This window comes from Rhinolophus hipposideros, assembly GCF_964194185.1.
Source record: "Rhinolophus hipposideros genome assembly, chromosome: 7".
NCBI classification, from domain to species: Eukaryota; Metazoa; Chordata; class Mammalia; order Chiroptera; family Rhinolophidae; genus Rhinolophus; species Rhinolophus hipposideros.
The window spans coordinates 9,746,223-9,764,859 of NC_138053.1; positions in this window are offsets into that span (position 1 = coordinate 9,746,223).

Sequence of the window (18,637 nt, forward strand, 5' to 3'; positions counted from 1 at the left end):
GCAGCAGGACCAGCTCAGGCTCCTTCAGGAAAGGGAAGGCGGCCCTGAGTCTCTGCCCAGCTACAGCCCCTTAGAGGGAAGGAGGAGGGAGCCGCTGTGGTCAGATGCCCTCAGGCGCCATCCCCAGCACCAGGGGCACCCAGCTTGCTCTTGGCCCCTCTCTCTTCCCTGCAGTCCCCAGGGTGAACCATGCCCAGCAGGCCAGGTCTGTTCCCCTGGGCAGTGTCTCACCCTCCCTGAGGTTAAGAAGTGAGCGTGGGTTCACACTCCCACTTCCCCGGAGAGTGGGCCTCCTGGAGGCCATGTCTCCCCCCACGGGACCTGCAGGGCCCTCTGGCCTCTCCACTCTACAGATGTGAGACCAAAGCTCGGGAGGCTCAGTCCCAAGTCCATGACTCAAGTGACAGGTGCGAGACTCGAACTGCAGTCTCGCTGACTTCACAGAGCCTTCTGCTGCTTCTGGATGCTTCCGTCTGGTTGTTCCACTGAATCTCTGGGCCTCAGCTTCTGAGTGCAGACCTCTGGGGGTGAGTCCCAGAGGCTGTGTCTCTGTAATGCTCCTAAGGTGATTCCATGGACAGCTGTTAGAGCCCTGGCTAATGCAGAGCCTTCCTTGGACACAGGGGATGAAGACTCAGAGCAGTAACGATTCACCCCAGTGACAGTCCCTGGGACTGCCTCCAATCAGGGCACTGCCAGCCTGTGACAGGTGGTGGATGGGCTGAGAGATGGGGGTTGGGACCACTGGTGACCTACAGGGCTGGCTCCACAGGAGGCCCTGCCCAGCCCTCTCCAGGATGAGGTGGGCATCAGCCTACTGTGTAGACCGTGGGCCTGGGAGGACATGGTTTCATCAGAGGACGTGGCCTTGATCTTCTAGAGGTGGAAGCAGCAGACCGACTTTCTTTTTCCTTTTCTCAGTTTCTTCCCCAATCCTAATAGCTTTCTTCTAAGCTTTCCCCACCGTCAGCCAGGCAGCCCCCGCCCTCTCTCTGTGTCTGCTTTTCTTATCCCTCCTCCCAGGCCCAAGAAGAGAGGTTCCAAATTTTCATGGAATCCGCTTATCTGAGCCAGGCCCTAAACATCCATTGTCTCATTTTCAGTTTGACAACATTCTGTAGTTGGTATGTCGTTATCTCCATTTTACCCTTGGGGAAACTGAGTCACAGAGCCTTGATGTCATGCAGTCCTCTGGGCTGTGAAAGTTTCTTGGGTCAATTGGTAAGAGCTGGAAATGTGGACAGAAGAGAGGACAAGGGACCCATGGAACATCCCAAAGGGTAGCCTGCCCTGTGTGAGGGGTGACTCCTGGGTTCTATGCCTGCTGTGCCCCACTAACTGTGGGACCTGAATGGATAGTCTCTTCTTTTCCAGGCTGCCAGAGGAGGGTGCTGCACCCCACCAGGGGTCATAACTGCTCATTCCATTGGGCAGCACAGACCATTTACAAAACAGGCTCTGGGTAATCTTCACAGAGTTCCTGCTGTCCAGGTGCCTCCGGCCCAACTGCTCCCGTGTCTGGTCTCCCTAGATGTAAGTTGCACATTTCACGTCACATTCAGACCCCTGGACCAAGCTTGATCCCCATGAGGCTAGAAATTGTGAGGCATGATTTCTGCTCAGAGATAGCATGTGGTCACCTGGTTTGTTCATTCTTTCGTCCCCTAACAAGAATGATAAGGCCTGGGAATCAGCCTTCGGTTGTGACTGCACTCACTGAAGGGGCTGTTGGAAGGAAGAGGGCCTGGTGATTGTGATGCTAAGAGTTTAAATTAAGCTCTTTAGCTCAGCAGGTAGCCATGGGGGAGAGGTCAGAAGCAGTGTGAACAGGAGCAGGACAGAGGGAGGGGTATGATCCATGAACCACATTTTAAGACACTGCCTTAGATCTTTCCCAAGTTCTTCCAAGGTTCTATTCTCCTCTCCTCATTGGCTATTCCCAAAACTGTCTTATCCCCTTGCCTCTCCATGGGAGGTCACCCTTCTCCTGCTTCCCCACCCTCAAGATCAGGAATAAGGCATAGATGTTTGTTCTCACTTCCTTGTGTTGGAGGTGCTAGCCCATGCAATAGGAAAGAAAAATAAAAGTGTTCTAACAGTATTTTCTTAGATTCTGAACTTATCTGTTTGGCATCTAGTCATCATAGGGCCAATTGTACTAATCATATTTTCTTATTTTCTATATGCTTGATGCTCTGGCATTTGTGGCCTTCCTGCCTGGGGAGAGACTGCCTCCCTCCACTCCCCCCTCCTCCCATGGCTAGCCAATTCTGAGATAGCTAAGGGTTCTCCTGAAAGCATGCCTGTCATATGCAAACTAACCAGTCCTGGGCCCCCGTACTCTAAACTACTTCTTTTATCTAACTCTCACACACCAAGCCAACATTTCCCCTGTCCTAAATCAACTCTAGGCCAGGTACCAGACAACTAGGAATAGCACCAAAAGCCCCAAACCCACTGGAATTTGTCAAACCAGCCAATCCTAAATTGTTTCCCTTGTCTTGCCTTGCTTTTCCTACAGAAAACACAACAAAGGCTGTGGTCATACTTTCCCCTTGTTCTTGCTTCTGTCTCCTGACTGATGCTTGTGTTTCACCAGGTGAGCAGGTATAGCATGGCTTGCCCCCTCTCCTCAGGAAATGTAAGTGATACAAACCTTTCAATGGAATTAGCCTTTCTGAGTTGTCACTCAGTCACCTCTATAAATTAAAATCCTGTGAGTACAAAAATTGAGACAAAAGTCATCTAGATTGGAGAGGAGGAAGCAAAAACTGCCTTTATGCAGGGATGACTTGATTGTTTATGCAGAAAATCCAATGGAATTTACAAAGTGGAATTTACACTAGAATTATAAGTAAATTAAACAAGATTGCAGGATACAAGATAAATATACAAAAATTAATTGTATTTCTATATACTAACAACAAAGATTTAGAAATTGACACGAAAACAATACCATTTAGAATAGCATCAAAAATACGAAATACCTAAGAAGAAATATGACAGAAGATGTGCAATATCTGAACACTGAAAACAATGCTGAGAAATTAAAAAAGACTAATAAATGGAAATTTCATACGTGAGAGGACTCAATACTATTAAGATGTCAATTCTCCTTAAATTAATATGTAGATTTGACATAATCTTAATCAAAACCCCAGCAGGTGTTCTTTTTTTTCTTTTGCTTTTTTTTTTGTAGAAATTGACAAGCCAATTCTAACATTCCTACAGCAATTCAAAGTACCCAAAATAGCCTAAAAAACTTCGAAGAACCAAGTTGGAGGATTTATACTACCCAACATCAAGACCTATTATAAAGGCACTGTGATGAAAAGTGATCCAAAATACAAACTACAATAATAAATATAATATAAACAACTATGTCTTGCAACACATACATATTTCAAAGACAAATAAAAAACTCAACTCACTTTCAGTCTGTTGGGAAAGTCTTGTTTGCAAATCTATAACAAAAGAGAATTCTATAGCTCAGTGCAGGAACAATGAAGAGCCTCAACTAACAGGGTAAATATCAGGAAAACATTAATAAAAGTGGGCTACAGTAGCAGGGTTCATGAAAATAAACTTTTATAGTAAAACCTGGCAGCCAAACCTCCTTCTCCATTCCTCATTGACAAGGCTTTGGGACCTTATTTCCTCCTGTCCTAGAAAACTTACTTATGCCTCTCTCTTCCTATTCCTAGTACTCTTCCATATCGCAAATGCACTCCACTATACTACTCTGCACACGGGAATAATGGGAAATGGGGAAAGGGAAGCACACCGGTCAGAAAATACATGAAAACCCTGATCTTGAGAATTCAATTCCAAGTACTTGGGATATTCAACTATTTATTGTTCTATCAGTGACAATAAGCATTTTAAACTTTCAAAAGTTTATTAAAAACAGTAATCTCTGCAATAGTACACATCAAACAGGTGTAAACTTTCACTAACTATCAATTCAGTAGTAGGAATATCACTAGTGGGTAAGTCACCATTCTAATTATATGTATATACATCATTTTAAAAATGGTTTTAAGATTCGACTAGTCAAGTCCAGCCCAGAAGGTGACAGTTTTACTAGGGTCTGGTATCATGGCCTAGCCTGGAAATATAATGAGGCAGGAAAAATCTAATCAGGTTTACCATAATCTATGAAGTACAAGAAAACTTAAGCATCTGGTCAGTATTAAAAATAAACAGAATGGGAATTTGTTTCATTTGTTGATGAAAAGGCATTGGTATCAAGATAGACAAATAGATCAATGGAAGAGAACAGAGTACAAAATAGACACACATAGATGTGGTCAATTAATTTCCAACAGAGATGAGAAAGCAACTCAGTGGAGAAAGGATAGTCTTAAACAAATGGCACTGGAACAATTGAACATTTATATGTTGAAAAAGTGCACCATATAAAAAATAAACTCAATGTCAAGTCTTAAAATTATATAACTCAATAAAAAAATCATAGGATAGGGGCAGGCCTGGTGGCTCAGGCGGTTAGAGCTCCACGCTCCTAACAACTCGCAAGGAATGGTGGGCTCCTCCCCCTGCAACTAAGATTGAACACGGCACCTTGAGCTGAGCTGCCGCTGAGCTCCCAGATGGCTCAGTTGGTTGGAGCGCGTCCTCTCAACCACAAGGTTGCCGGTTCGATTCCCGCAAGGGATGGGCCCCCTGCAACTAACCTGGAGCTGAGCTTCATCCTCCACAACTAAGATTGAAAGGACAACAACTTGACTTGGAAAAAAGTCCTGGAAGTACACACTGTTCCCCAATAAAGTACTGTTCCCCTCCCCCCCAAAAAAAAAAACTTAAAAAAAAAAACATAGGATAAAATCTTTGTGACCTTGGGTTAGGCAAAGATTTCTTAGATTCAACTCCAAAAGAATTATCCATAGGAGAAAATATTGATAAATAAGAGTTCATCAAAATCAAAATTAACAACTTCTGTTCTTCAAAAGATACTATCAAGAAAATGAAAAGACAAGCTAGATATTGGGAGACAATATTTGCAAATCACATAACTGACAAAGGACTTGTATCCAGAATATACAGATGACTGAAAATTTGATAAAACAAAATCCCAATTTAAAAAATGAGCTGAAGATTTGAATACTGTGTCAAAGAAGATAACCAGGTAACTAATAAACATACGAGTAGATATGTGGCATCACTGGTTATTAGGGAAATGCAAATGACAACCACACTGAGATATCATTACATACCTATTAAATGGCTAAAATTAAAGGACTGACCATAATACCCGTCGGCAAGGATGGTTGGCAAGGATGTGGAGCAACTGGAGCTCTCACATACCAGGGGTGGGAACGTGAAATGGTACAACTACTTTGGTCATTCCTTAAAAGTTAAACACACACCTACTAGATGACCGAGTCATACCAAGTACAGGTATCACAGTGTTCACCAGCAGCGTCAGTGTCACCTGGGAACTTGTGAGAAATGTTCATTCTCAGGCCACACCTGACCTGCTGAAGTTCGAGAACCACTGCTCTAAGGCAAGGAAACTGACTCTGATAGAGGACCTGCCTTGTGTGTTACCTTTATGTTTCACAGTATCCCGTGAGGTAAAGAAATTTTATTCCCACCTGACAGAGAAAGAAACAGAGGCTCAAAGAGGTCACCTCACTGACTCCGGTTTCCTCCACTGTCCAGGTCTAGAGTTTGGACCACGTTCAGGTCTGTCTGCCTTGTGAACTGGGTGCGTAACCAAATGATTGCCCTCAACTCCCCACAGTTTAACCTCCCTCCTTTCCCCTCTCCTCCCACAGCCCTTCCTAGAGAGGGTTGTTCACTGGCGCTTCATTCAGCTGCCACTCATCAAGGTCTGTGGAAACAAAGGCAGGAGGGATGTGAGTGAGGCCCGTGAGGTGAGTGGAGCCATAGACAGGTGACAAATCTTCTCTGAAGGCCAGGGAAGGAGGAGAGGTGAGGGGCAAGGTCGTGGTCCCTGCCCTTCCTCATGAACTGTCAGTGCGCCTCCGCTGACATCAGCACTCTCTTTACTTCCTCCTGTTTTCCCTCTGGGGGAGGGTCCAGGGAGGCTTGGTCCTGCCCCTGGTTAAGCTCAGGCCTACAATGAATCCTCCAGGAATTAGAGTCCAGCTGAAAAGAGAAAACTCTCCATGTGGAACAAGTAGAGGGAGGGAGGCTCAGGCCCCATAAAGCTAGTGCTGAAACAGGTGGGGATGTTATCTCCCACTTACTGGGTGCTGGGTGCTTTGCAATTGTATTCAGGAGGTTTCCTTATTTGCTGTATTCTTGATGCTCTGACATCTGGGGCCTCACTAACCAGCGCTACCCAATTCTCAGCGATAGCAATAGACATGCCCAGGAGCATGCCTTTCGTATGTAAACCAACCAGTCCAGAGCCCACAGCCTGAACCACCTTCGCTGTCTAGCTCTTGTGCTTCAGGAGGCAATATTCCCCTGCCCTACCACCCAGGGCCAGGTACCAGACAACGAGGGACAGCCCCTAATTCCCAGAGACCACAGCAATTATCCAAACCAGCCGATCCTAATCTGTTCACCCTACCTTGCTTTGCCTTTTGCACAGAAACTACAACAAAGGCTGCTGCCCATGTTTTCCTCTGGCTCCTTCTGCCTCCTGACTCTCTGCGTGGCCCTGTGTGACGTGCTGTGCCTCCTGTTTTCAGGGATCTGTGAGTATAAACATCTTCTTTCATAACAGTCATTTCTGTGTCTGTGTGTCTTACCATATCTGATGGAAACTAATCCAGGGTATATTTTAAAATAACACTGAACTCTCCCAACTACCCTAGGAAGTGGGCAGGGCCTGTTATGGTCCTCATTTTACCCAAGAGGAAATTGATTTCCCATGTGAGATTATGAGTCTTGACTGAATCACATTGCCAGTTAATGTCTGTTGTGGTGTTGCGTCTGGGCCCAGAGCACATGCTCCTAACCACTTCCCCATCAGTGACAACAGTCCTCTGGGCCACATAACAACCAAGAGTTCCCCTTTCTGTGTTGTCCTCCTGCTCCACAGGGAGATGTTTGAGGACTGACTGGGGCACTGGCTCATAGAGCTTTGGGTCCTTGTCATACAGCATAGTGTGTGGCACAGTGAGTGCTGACCAATGTGTGTGGAAAGAATGGAGAGTTCTTTAAAGGATGAGTATCAGGTGTGATGATCCATGTAGCTTTCCAGGTAGTGGGCAGTGTTTTCTGTGTTACCTTTCTGTCTTCAGACCCTCTCAGGGGGCCTGTCCGCTTTACAGATTTACAGATGAGAAAACAGGCTCAGGAAATGGAAGTCATTTGCCCCAGCAGTCTGACTCCAGAGCCTGCCATCTGTAACTTCTGCTTCTGTCACATTCACAACTTTCATTTGTCATGTGACTGACATTTCCTCACATGGCAGCCACCTTCTCATGCCACCAGGCTACATTTCAGCTCCTGATCAATCTGACAAATGCCAAATGAGCTTCTAAGAGATGAGAGCAGAGGGGAAGCAAAGGCTGAGAACAGGGAAGCAAAGGCTGATCTCTGACCTTGCTGAGCAACCAGGCTGGGAAAAGAGAAGGATACTCACAGAGAATGGAACAGATCATGGTCTGCCCTCCCCCTCAGGGCAGTAGTGTGCTGGTAGATGTTCAATAAACAGCTCTCCAGAAAAGAAACCCTGATTTGTAGCATTTGCCAATTTCCATGGTGTGTCAAAACTCCCACAAAACTGATCTAAGTTCTGTACGGATTGAATGTTTGTGTCCCCCCGTCTGGAAATTTGTATGTTGAAAGTGTGGCTGTATTTGGAGATGGGACCCCTAAGAAAATAATTATGGTTAAATGAGGTCATGGGGAGAGAGATTCTGATCCAACAGGATTCGTGTCCTTATACGATGTGACACCAGAGTGCTGCATTCACTCTTTCTCCATGTCGGGAAAGGCCATGTGAACACATTGCAAGATGGTGGCCACCTACAAGCCAAGGGAAGAGGCCTCAGAATGAAATCTATCCTGCCAGCATCTTGATCTTGGGCTTCTTATCGTCCAGAACTGTGAGAAGTAAGTTTCTGTTATTTAAGCCACACAGTCTGTGGTATTCTGTTGTAGCAGCTCGAGTTGACTTGTACCAATGTGAAGTCACTGAACGTGGAGTTGGGAAGAAACGTGCATAGTTTTTACATAGTACTCCCACCATGCAGATACAACAGCATAAATAACCTCAAGTGCAGAGATAATACTAAAACACGGTGAAATAAGTACGAAGGGATGAGCTTCCTTCATTTTTTAATACAATTTATTCCCTTGTAAGTTTATATTATTGTTTCTTGATTAAAATTTTTTATTATAAAATATATATAGTATAAAATTTACTATTTTAATTACATTTAAGCTACAGTTCACTGGCATTAAATACATTCACATTGTTGTGTGCATATTATTTAATTTTTAACAATGGCTGTGTTTAACAAACGGCTCACAACATTCCCCAAAGCTTAATAATCAGCTCCAGCACACCCCGGTCTGTGGGGTCCCCCAACTGGTCCTCAAGTAGCTTGGCAAAAGTAGAAGAAAAAGCCACGAAATGATTTTATTTATGTGCATTTCACAGAATTCAAATTTAAGACAAATTATGATTGATACATAAATCCTCCTTTTTCTTTTCTCTCCTCCCTTCTTTCTTTTTTTTAAATGTGTTTTTAGTAACTTCCACTCTGAAAGACTGAGCATGTGCTAACAAGGCTCAGAACCAAGGTTCTGAGCACAGGTTGCAGTTCATCTCAGCCCACAGAATTTCATGTCATTGCATGTCATTGGCCTGTGGTATTTATTTGTTTTTGGTTTGAAACAACAGAAATGTATTCTCTCACAGTTCTGGAGGCCGAAAGTCCAAAAGCAAGGTGTTGGCCGAGTCGTGCTTCCCAGAGGGCTCTAAGGGAGGATCCTTTCTCACCTCTTCCATCTTTAGGTGGCTCCAACACCCTCATTCCTTGGCTGGTAGATTCATCATCCTATCTCCACCTCCCAAGTCTACTGTGTCACAGTTGGGCTTCACTATGTTCCCAGTTCACAAAAATGGGTCAATGGCTCTCGAGTGGTTCACTGAGGGATACATAGAAGTTGTGATGGAAACCGTTAACACTGATTGGCATACAACACAAACCTGTCACAGTGAATGGGACCCCAGAGAGAAGGGAGATAGTTTGTATTTGCAGAGACGAGTGATCAAGGATGGGGTGGCGACTCCACATGAGAAAATAAAGGAGAAAGGCTTCTCACAAGTCCAGGGCTGGGATCTGAAAACTGGGGTCAGCACACCTGCAATCCTCATCCCTAGTTCATAATCTGTCCTGGGACTTTATTAAACTGTGATCTCTGCAGATAACTAATTATTTGGTACAAGCACAAATCAATGCCTCAGTGCAAATTGGTGAATTTTGTTTCTAAGGGCGGAGACGATACCACAATCACCAAGGCATTAACAGAGCTCTGCTTCCTGCAACAAAACAGGGCATGTCCTACTGTTGGACCTAGGATGACATTGCTGACTGAGATGTACCCCTTTGCCCCCCCCCACCCCCCACACACACCCAAGGGCTAATGGACTGAGGTCTTATTGTGCTCAGACAACAGAAGCAGTGGTGGGGTCCTGATCTGAGGGAGGGAGGACAGTGAGGTCCCCAGGGGGTGTCTCCTGGCCCCCTGCCTGGGCTGCCTGGCAGGGTTGTGGTCAGGTTCACGGGAGCTGGCCACCTTCCTTGCGGATGGTGGGCTTGTCCTTTCCAGTTGTGGGACCACGGCCAGAGCATGGCCAGAGGCCCACATGCTTTATGTCAAAATATTTAAGTTATCGATCAAGCTCAGTATCTGCCAAATAAGAGATGTTCTGTCTCTCTGCCCTGAGAAGCATACCTTCCTGAAACAAAATTGAGAAATATATGTTTTTATACCTGTTGCCTTACAGCTGCCAAACCATTTGTTGCCCCGGGCTCTTCCCAGGATTTCACAAGGGAGTGCTTCAGCAAACTGAGGCTCGATGAAAAGATATCAATAAAGCTCCCTTGAGGGGGTGTCTCGGCACACTGAGATGGATGAAATAATATCTGTCCCTCCCCTTTAATGGATCCCCTGGAGTTATGCGTGTGTGTGAAGGCGCAGTATGTGTTGGAGCACAGTGGGGACTTTCGGAAAGATAGCCAGCAGGCACATAAGTCACAGATCTTGAGATTAACAAGTTTTTCTTCCTCATTTGTTAACCAATAAAAGCTGTGCGTTGGCGTGTTGGCCCGATTTGGGGCTCCATCCTTGAGGCTTGAGTCCCTTGGCCCTGCTTGCACTCTATTCTTGGCTACTGTCTTTCTTAAACTTGTGCCGACCTTCTTGCTTCCCACAGCTCTTGTCGTGCAGGACACAACATATACCAATGAAAGTTAGCAACACAAAGACGCCTGTATTTAATTATTATTGCATGAGCCTGGATGTTCTGTTAAAGGGCTGGTGATATTTGCAGGACTCTTAAATTAAGACATATGGAATTCTTAAATTATTACATATTTGTTTTGTAAAACATTTTTTTATCTTTCTCAGTAAAATCACTAAATATGTTGTTATAACCACTATTTTCATATAATTTGTTTTTTATGGATGGTAATGCCAAATTAAACAACCTTTCCTGAATCATTGTAGTTCTGAGGTGGTTTTGTTTTATTAACTTTCGTTTCATTTGGAGAAACTTCTCTCTTTCTTAAGGCAGCAACTGGAATTGTCAATATACCTCTAGAAGCAATACTTAGATTTGGAAATGTCATGCATTTTATACAACATATTCAGTGTGTTGCAGTATGGTCACATATCAGAAGTTATTATTACAGAAAATATTACTAAATGCTTTAATTTCATGATGCAAATTGTTATCACTTAGATCATTCAATCTTAACCACTTTTTAAAGCAACATTGGCAGCTTGCTTCATGTATGATAGATATGTCAAACCCGTATATGTATATATACATACATATGCATGTATGTAGATATGTAGTAAGAATTGTTTAAAGTTCTGCAGTGCCATGTGCAACTGTTATGCATAGCATGCCAATTTGTGAGTATCTCTGGAACCATGAATTGGAACATGAAGAGAAGAAAAAGTGATGTTTGACACAACTAGAAGACAATTATTTGTTTTGCAAAACTCTATCGCATTCCAGCTATCTGAGGGAAAGATTTAACAGGTTAATGAATTTGTCTTTTCTGTTACTCCTGTACTTCCTCTGCCTGTTTCCTTCACGCAGGCGCCTTGCAAAGACAGTCTTCTATGTCAACAAGGGCACACCCCCCAGACCCTAATGGCATTTGGGTCCAGTCCCCCTGGGTCAGGATGGGGCAGACTGTGGGGAGAAGCACTTCTCTGGGACCAGAGGGCTGTTAGTCATGAGATTCCTTTTTACAGGTTACAGGTAGTGCTAGACCCAGATGTTCATATGTGCTTTATAAATTCACTTGTGTGTTTGTGTTCAAGACTTTCTAGAGCCTGGGGTCAAGGTAGGATTCCCCTTGCCTGACTCTAGGGGTGGCGCTGGTCCCAGCTCCTGTCAGGCAGCACTTTCTGCACAGTTCTCTTTCCCTCCCTCTCTGTATTCTCGTAACTACTCCCTTAGGCCTAGAGGTGGAACAGCAGACTTGCTGGACCGGCCTTGGACCACCACGCTGTCTCTTCTAGTGTTCCTGCACCCTGCCCACCCCTTCCGCTATAAATATCTCCTTTCTGTTTTTTTTTTCTTTCATTTTTCCCAAAGGAACCCCATTTTATTATGGAAATCATACCAATCCCTTTCCTTATAAGAAAAAGTACTGTTCCCCTTCTCCGGGGTAACGGATGTGCCTCTTCCACAGTCTCTAGCTTTCTCTTCTACTGCTACTTTCCATGTCGGTTAAAGTGTTTGTAGAGATAGCTGATGTGCAGGTCATCAAGGAACATCCGATTTCCAGCCATTTTCTTATTTTGGATACATCACTGCAATTCACTCCCCTTCCAATCTCAAAGTCATCTGGGGTCCTTGATTAGTTCTTTGGGGTGCATTTCAAAATTTCCCAAGATCTCGACATTATCATACATCTTGAACATGGCCTTCTTCTCGTTCCAATGATCAACCACTTTGGGGGCAGGAGGGTGAGCCTTACATTAACATCCAGGAACACCCAGACAGAAGCTTCCACAGGCCCTGGCACCCACCCGCTAGGCGCCTACCTGTGCCTCCAGGGAGGCTCCCCGCCATTGTTCTAGTCTCTCCCCTACAATAACCCCTAGTACTAGCACCGAGTGAGGGCCAGACATGGCCTTCAAGGAGATGACAGGAACCATCCGCACCTTACTCAGGTCAAGTATCCCCTTTCTTAAGCTGTCTTCATCTGGGAGACCATCTGTTTCCAGCCAGGATCCACCCTGTTTCTTGACTAGACAAAGGCATGTGGAATGTGAACTCACTGTTGGCAAAATGTGTTAGAAACAAAGGGAAATGTACAGCTCTTTGTTCTATTTACTGCAGAAAACCATGCTGCGGGAGAGCAGAGCCACAATGTAGACTGGGAAAGAGCCACAATGTCGACAGGAAGAAAAGGGGTTTATAGTCATTAGAAGATTTATCTTATGTTTTTTCACTTTTGGATCTTAGGTACATGGAATAAAGTAAACCCTACTTATTGGTATGTAAGGGATTGGTATGATTTCCATAAGAAAGATTAATGCTGCTGTAACAAACAAACCCAAGTGCCTGTAGTTTAACACAGTGGAAGTTCAGTCCTGGATCATATAACATTCCAGTGTGGATGTTTCTGGTCCAAGGCTTCCGGGGCAACTCTCATCCAATCAGTGATTCAGGGACCGAGGCTTCTTCCATCTTGCAGCTTCACCTCCTCTAGTGCCTTCAGGTTCTCTCCATCCACCTGGCAAATGGAGAGACAGAGAACGTGGAGGATTGCACCAGTGGGGTTACATCACTTGCTCTGGAGGTAGTGCATGTCACTTCCTCCCACACTGCATTGGCCAGAAATCAGTTGTCTGACCCCCTATCTGTGAGAGGCTAGGAAATGTGTTTAGATGTGGGACCAGGATCTTGGTGAGGCAAGGGAGAACTGAAGACTTAAGGGGATGCCAAAAAACTCAGTAGATTTTTAAAAATATTAATGAGTCAGCTTTCATTAAAGCCAGGAAGGTAAAATTATAATAAATTCTGTTTTGGGTATAAATAAAATATTTAAACTTAAAATAGTGTTGTGAGTTTTAATAGATCTCCTTTTCAATTTTTCAATATTTTTACAGCTCTTTAATGTTCTTTAAAAATTAGCCATTAAAAATACATGAAAACATGTACATAGGGCCCACACTATTGTGTGTCTAGTAGGAAAATGATCTAGGTTTTGAGGAACACATGACAGTCTCTGCCAAATCCCCACACTTTATTTTTTTCAGCTTTCTTCTTTAATAATGATTGCTTTTAAGATAGGACGTTTTTCTCTTCATACAGCTTTCATTGTGTCCCAAGGTTTGGTTATGATGTGTTTTCCTTTTTATTACTAAGTGGTTTGTTATTTCCATTTTAATTTCTTTTTGATTCAAGAGTTATTTGAGACTGTGTCTCTTCATTTTCAAGTACATGGAGTTAAGAATTTTTTGGTCCCATTAAAAAACACACACAGCTTTATTGAGATATAATTCACATACCATAAAACCCACTCATTTGAAGTGTACAGTTCAAAGTTTTTGGGCATATTACACTATTAATTTTTAAAACTTGTGATAAAATATACATGACATACATTTTTCCATTTTAACATTTTTAGTGTATAATTCAGCATCAGTACTTACACTCTCAATGTTGTACAACAATCACCACAATCTATTTCCAAAACTTTTTCATCACCCTAAATTTTTCTTTTACACGTGGATATCCAGTTATCCCAGTACCATTTATTGAAGACAACTTGAATAGTTTTTTGTTTTGTTTTGTTTTTTTTTAGTGATTGCTGTAGGGATTATAATATATACTTTTCACAGTCTAGTTAGAATTAATATTTTACCACTTCAAGTGAAATGAAGAAAACTTACAACCATATAGATCCCTCTAGACTCTTCTTTTTATGTTGTAATTGTCATATGTATAAAATCTACAATCATGGAAAATCCCACCAGATAATGTTATAATTTTTGCTTTCAATAGTCATATATATTTTAAAGAATTTAAGAGGAGAAAAAGAATCTCTTATATTACCTAGATAATTATCATTTCTGTTGCTCATGCTACATTCTTAAAGTTCCAAGTTTCCCTGTGGTGTCATTCCCTTCCCTGTAAAGAACTTTCTTTAGCATTTTTTTTACAGCATGTGTGCTGTCTATAAATCCATTTCGTTTTCCTTCATTTGACAATGTCTTCTGAAAAAAAACTGAGATGGATGTTAATTAAAGTTATTGTGGTAATCATTTCATGATATAAGTCAAATCATTGTGCAGTACACCTTAAACTTATACAGTGATGTATGTCAATTATAAAACTGGAAAAAATTACTTAAAAAATAAAAGTATAAAAAATTATAAATGAAAGAGGACAAACCACAACTGACACTACAGAAATACAAAAAAATGAGATTATAAAAAAAAAATCATACACCAAAAATTTGCATATCCAAGAAAAAAATAAATTCCTAGAAACATTTAATCTACAAATGTCAGATCATAAAGAAATAGAAAATCTGATCAGACCAATAATGAGTAAGGAGATTGAAGCAGTAATTACAAATCTACCAACAAAGAAATGCCCCCAGGATTAGATGGTTTCATTGAAAATACTACCAAACATTTAAAGAAAGATTAATGCTAGACCTTCCCAAACTCTACAAAAAATTGAAGAGGGAACACTTCCAAACTCATTTTATGAGGCCAATATTACCCTTATCAAAACCAGTTAAGGATATTGATAAGACAAGTGAAGAGTTAACAGGACTGGGCTTGTGAGCTGGCAGGTTGGGACAGGCAAAGAGTTAACCGGAGCAAGCTTGTGAGTTAGCAGGAACTAGCTTAAAAATTAACCTTGGCTCTCACTGCCCTGGTTAGCACTGCACCTGCAAGCTGACAAGCACCTTACATCCATCATAGGTGGGAACAGAACAGTTCCTAGGAGAAGATAATTGTAACGATAGCCCTCCTGCAAACGGACAAGCACCCTACATCCTGCATGGGAAAATATAAAAACCCAGCACTCCTCATCAGCGCACCTATCTCCATTAGACTCTACCCTGGCAAACTTCTGCCAGTATCTCTCTTACCCCCACCCCCACCCCATCTCAAGCAGCTCTCCCTATCAGACTGCCTTGACAAAACTCCTTTTGCTAGTTCCAAACAGAACTCTCTCTCTCTGCCTGACTTTTGATAAAGCTTTCTTGCTCTCCTGCTTTGTAGTCTCGTGAATGCTTTCATGTTCTGCAAACCACCAGGGGTTAATTCTATGCCAAGACAGATACTACAAGAAACATTTGAGAATACCCTCATTTCACCTTCATTACTGAAGGATGTTTTCACTGGGTATAGAATCATGGGTTGACAGTTCTTTTCTTTCAAGCACTTTAAAAACACAGTTCTGCCATCTTCCTGCCTCCACAGTTTCTGATGAAAAACCTGCAGTCATGTAAACTGTTGTTTCCCTGCATGTAATGCTTTGTTATTCTCTGGCTGCTTTCAACATTCATTTCTTTATCTTCAGTTTTCAGTAGTTTGATTATGCTGTGTCTGGACATGGTTTTCTTTGATTTTATCCTGCCTGGGAAAGAGAACTTCTTAAATCTCTAAATTTATGTCTGCCACCACATTTGAGAAGTTTTCAGCTATTGCTTGTTCAAATTTTTTTTTTACATTGATCTCTATCTCCTTTTCTTCCAGAATTCCAATGACACATACATTAGACTTTTTTATGTTGTCCCATGTGTCTCTAAAGCTCTGTTCATTTTTAAAAATTTTGTTTTTCCTGGCTGTTCAGGTTGGATCATTTTTTTTTTGTTTTTTTATTAAATCTATTGGGGTAACATTGGTTAATGGATCATTTCTTTTTATCTATTTTTAAGTTTATTGGTTCTTTCTTTTTCATCTTCACACTGCTTTTGAACTCTTCCAATTAACTTTTTGTCTCACTTACCATATTTGTCAGCTTTAAAATTTCCATTTGGCTCTCTTTTTATGGCTTTTACTTTCTGCTGAGAATGTTTGTCTTTCCATTTATTTCAAGACTGTTTGTGTTTATTTTATGGAGCATGGTGCAAATATCTGTTAAAGTATTTGTCTAATAATTCCAACATTTGTGTCATTTTGGGTTTAGCGTCTTTCACCTGTGCATTGTGGAGATTTACTTGTTTCTTTGTATGTCAAATAATTTTAAATTACATCCAGGATATTTAAAGTATTATTCTATGAGATGCTGTGCCCTGTTCAAATCCTCTAGAGAATGTTGATTTCTCTGTTTTGGTAGACAACTGAGTTAAGTTCAGACCACAAATTCCAACATGTCCTCTGTGGACTGTGGTTCCAATGTCGTTTCCATTTTCAAAAACTTTTCTGTGGTGTTTGGATCTGTGCTGTGCATGCATCCAACCCCCCCTCCTCTCCCGTGTCCCCCGCACCCTGCACCTGGGCCATTCTGAGATGGGGTGAGAATCTATATCACACTTTAGTTCTAAAAGCCTTAGGTATGTTTTTATGGACCAGTTCCATGTATGTGTATCTTGGATGTGGGCTTGGCACTTTATATGCAGCTTATGGAATCCCTTTCTCAAGCTTCCTCCTTTGAAAAATAGAAAAAGCTTTCGTAAAGATAGTTTTCTCATGCACTTCTTGTCATGCCACTTCCTGTGACTACATTTGCCTCTTGGGGGGAAGTAGTGGGAAAAAAGGGAGAGAAAATTGCAAGGGGATTTCCCCCACACTTTTTCCACCACGAGGGCTCCCTTCACCAGTTTTTATGGTCAGAGAGAAGGTTTTTTTCCTCTCCTAGTTTCTCTGTCACTGTGGTCAGTCTACTGCTGCTGCTGCTGCTCCTGCTATGTTGCTACTACAGTGACAGGAGTGCATCTTTGGGACATGGACTTGCCTCAGGGCAGAGTTGGGTGGGATTAAAAATAAAACCAAGGAAATGTAAATTGGTGCAGCCACTATGCAAAACAGTAACATGGCCAAGACATGGAAATAACCAGTGTCTTTGATAGATGATTAGATAAAGAAGATGTGGTATATATACACAATGGAATATTAGCCATAAGAAAAGATAAAATTCTGCCTTTTGCAACAACATGTATGGAACTTGAGATTATTATACTAACAAAATAAGTCAGACATAAAACATCAAGAACCATATGACTTCACTCATCTGTGGGATATAAAACTGACATCAACAAACGAACAAGACAAACAAAAATTCACAGACACAGACAAACTGTTCAGTGGTTACCAAATAGTCAGCAGGGTGGGGATGGTAGAAGAGGGTAAAGAATGTCAAATATATGGTGATGGAAGGAGAACTGACTCTGGGTGGTGAACACAATCTGTGGGAATTCTTTGAGGCTTATCTGTAAGTACCTTTCTCCAGAGAGGATCTGTGTTTACATCTGCCCAGGGCAGGTGTGCTACCCATCGAGGGTCACATTAAGTGATATTGTTGGCTTTGTATTTTTCAAGCATCACAGGCACTGTGACTTCTGACCTAAACCCTCAAGAGTGTGGATGAGTGATTAGGGGTGCTCTTGCGAGAGACTTTTCATTTTTTCCCCAGAACCAAGAATCAATCCTACACCTTCCTTTTCATGACAGTTTTCTTCTAGCTATCTGAGGGTCTAGTGTTTTGGTCCTGTTTTGTGCAGAGGTCTCATCTGATGTACATCTTGCTCTGGCCCAGGCTTTGTTTCTTGTCATTAGAGATTTTGAGGCCAGCTAAAGCCCAGACTTTATGTTTGGGTCCCTGGGGATTGAACGATTGATACAAGATATCTTCCGGGATACTTTCATTTGCAACTTGCCTTTTACGTTTGTGATATTGTGATTGATAAATATATATTGGGTCATTCAGTTGACCAAATTTTTTTCTCATATATATGTGCTCTTCATCCACAGTTCTTGGCTCACAGTTCTCCAAACCCTTGGAATTGTTTAGCTTTTAGTTTTGAATCCAATAGTATAAGTCCTCCAACTTTGTTTTTTTTTTTCAAAATTGTTTTGGTTTTTCTAGGTACTTTTGTTTATCCCTGTAAGTTTTACAATCTGTTGGTCAATTTCTACAAAGAAGCCTGCTGGAATTTCAATTAAGAATGTTTTGGGGGCTGGCCTGGTGGCTCAGGAAGTTGGAGCTCCGTGCTCCTAACGCCAAAGGCTGCCAGTTCGATTCCCACATGGGCCAGTGGGCTCTCAACCACAAGGTTGCCAGTTGGATTCCTCGACTCCCCCAAGGGATGGTGGGCTGCGTCCCCTGCAACTAACAATGGCAACTGGACCTGGAGCTGAGCTGTGTCCTCCACAACTAAGACTGAAAGGACAACAACTTGAAGCTGAACGGCACCCTCTACAACTAAGATTGAAAGGACAACAAGTTGACTTGAAAAAAATCCTGGAAGTACAC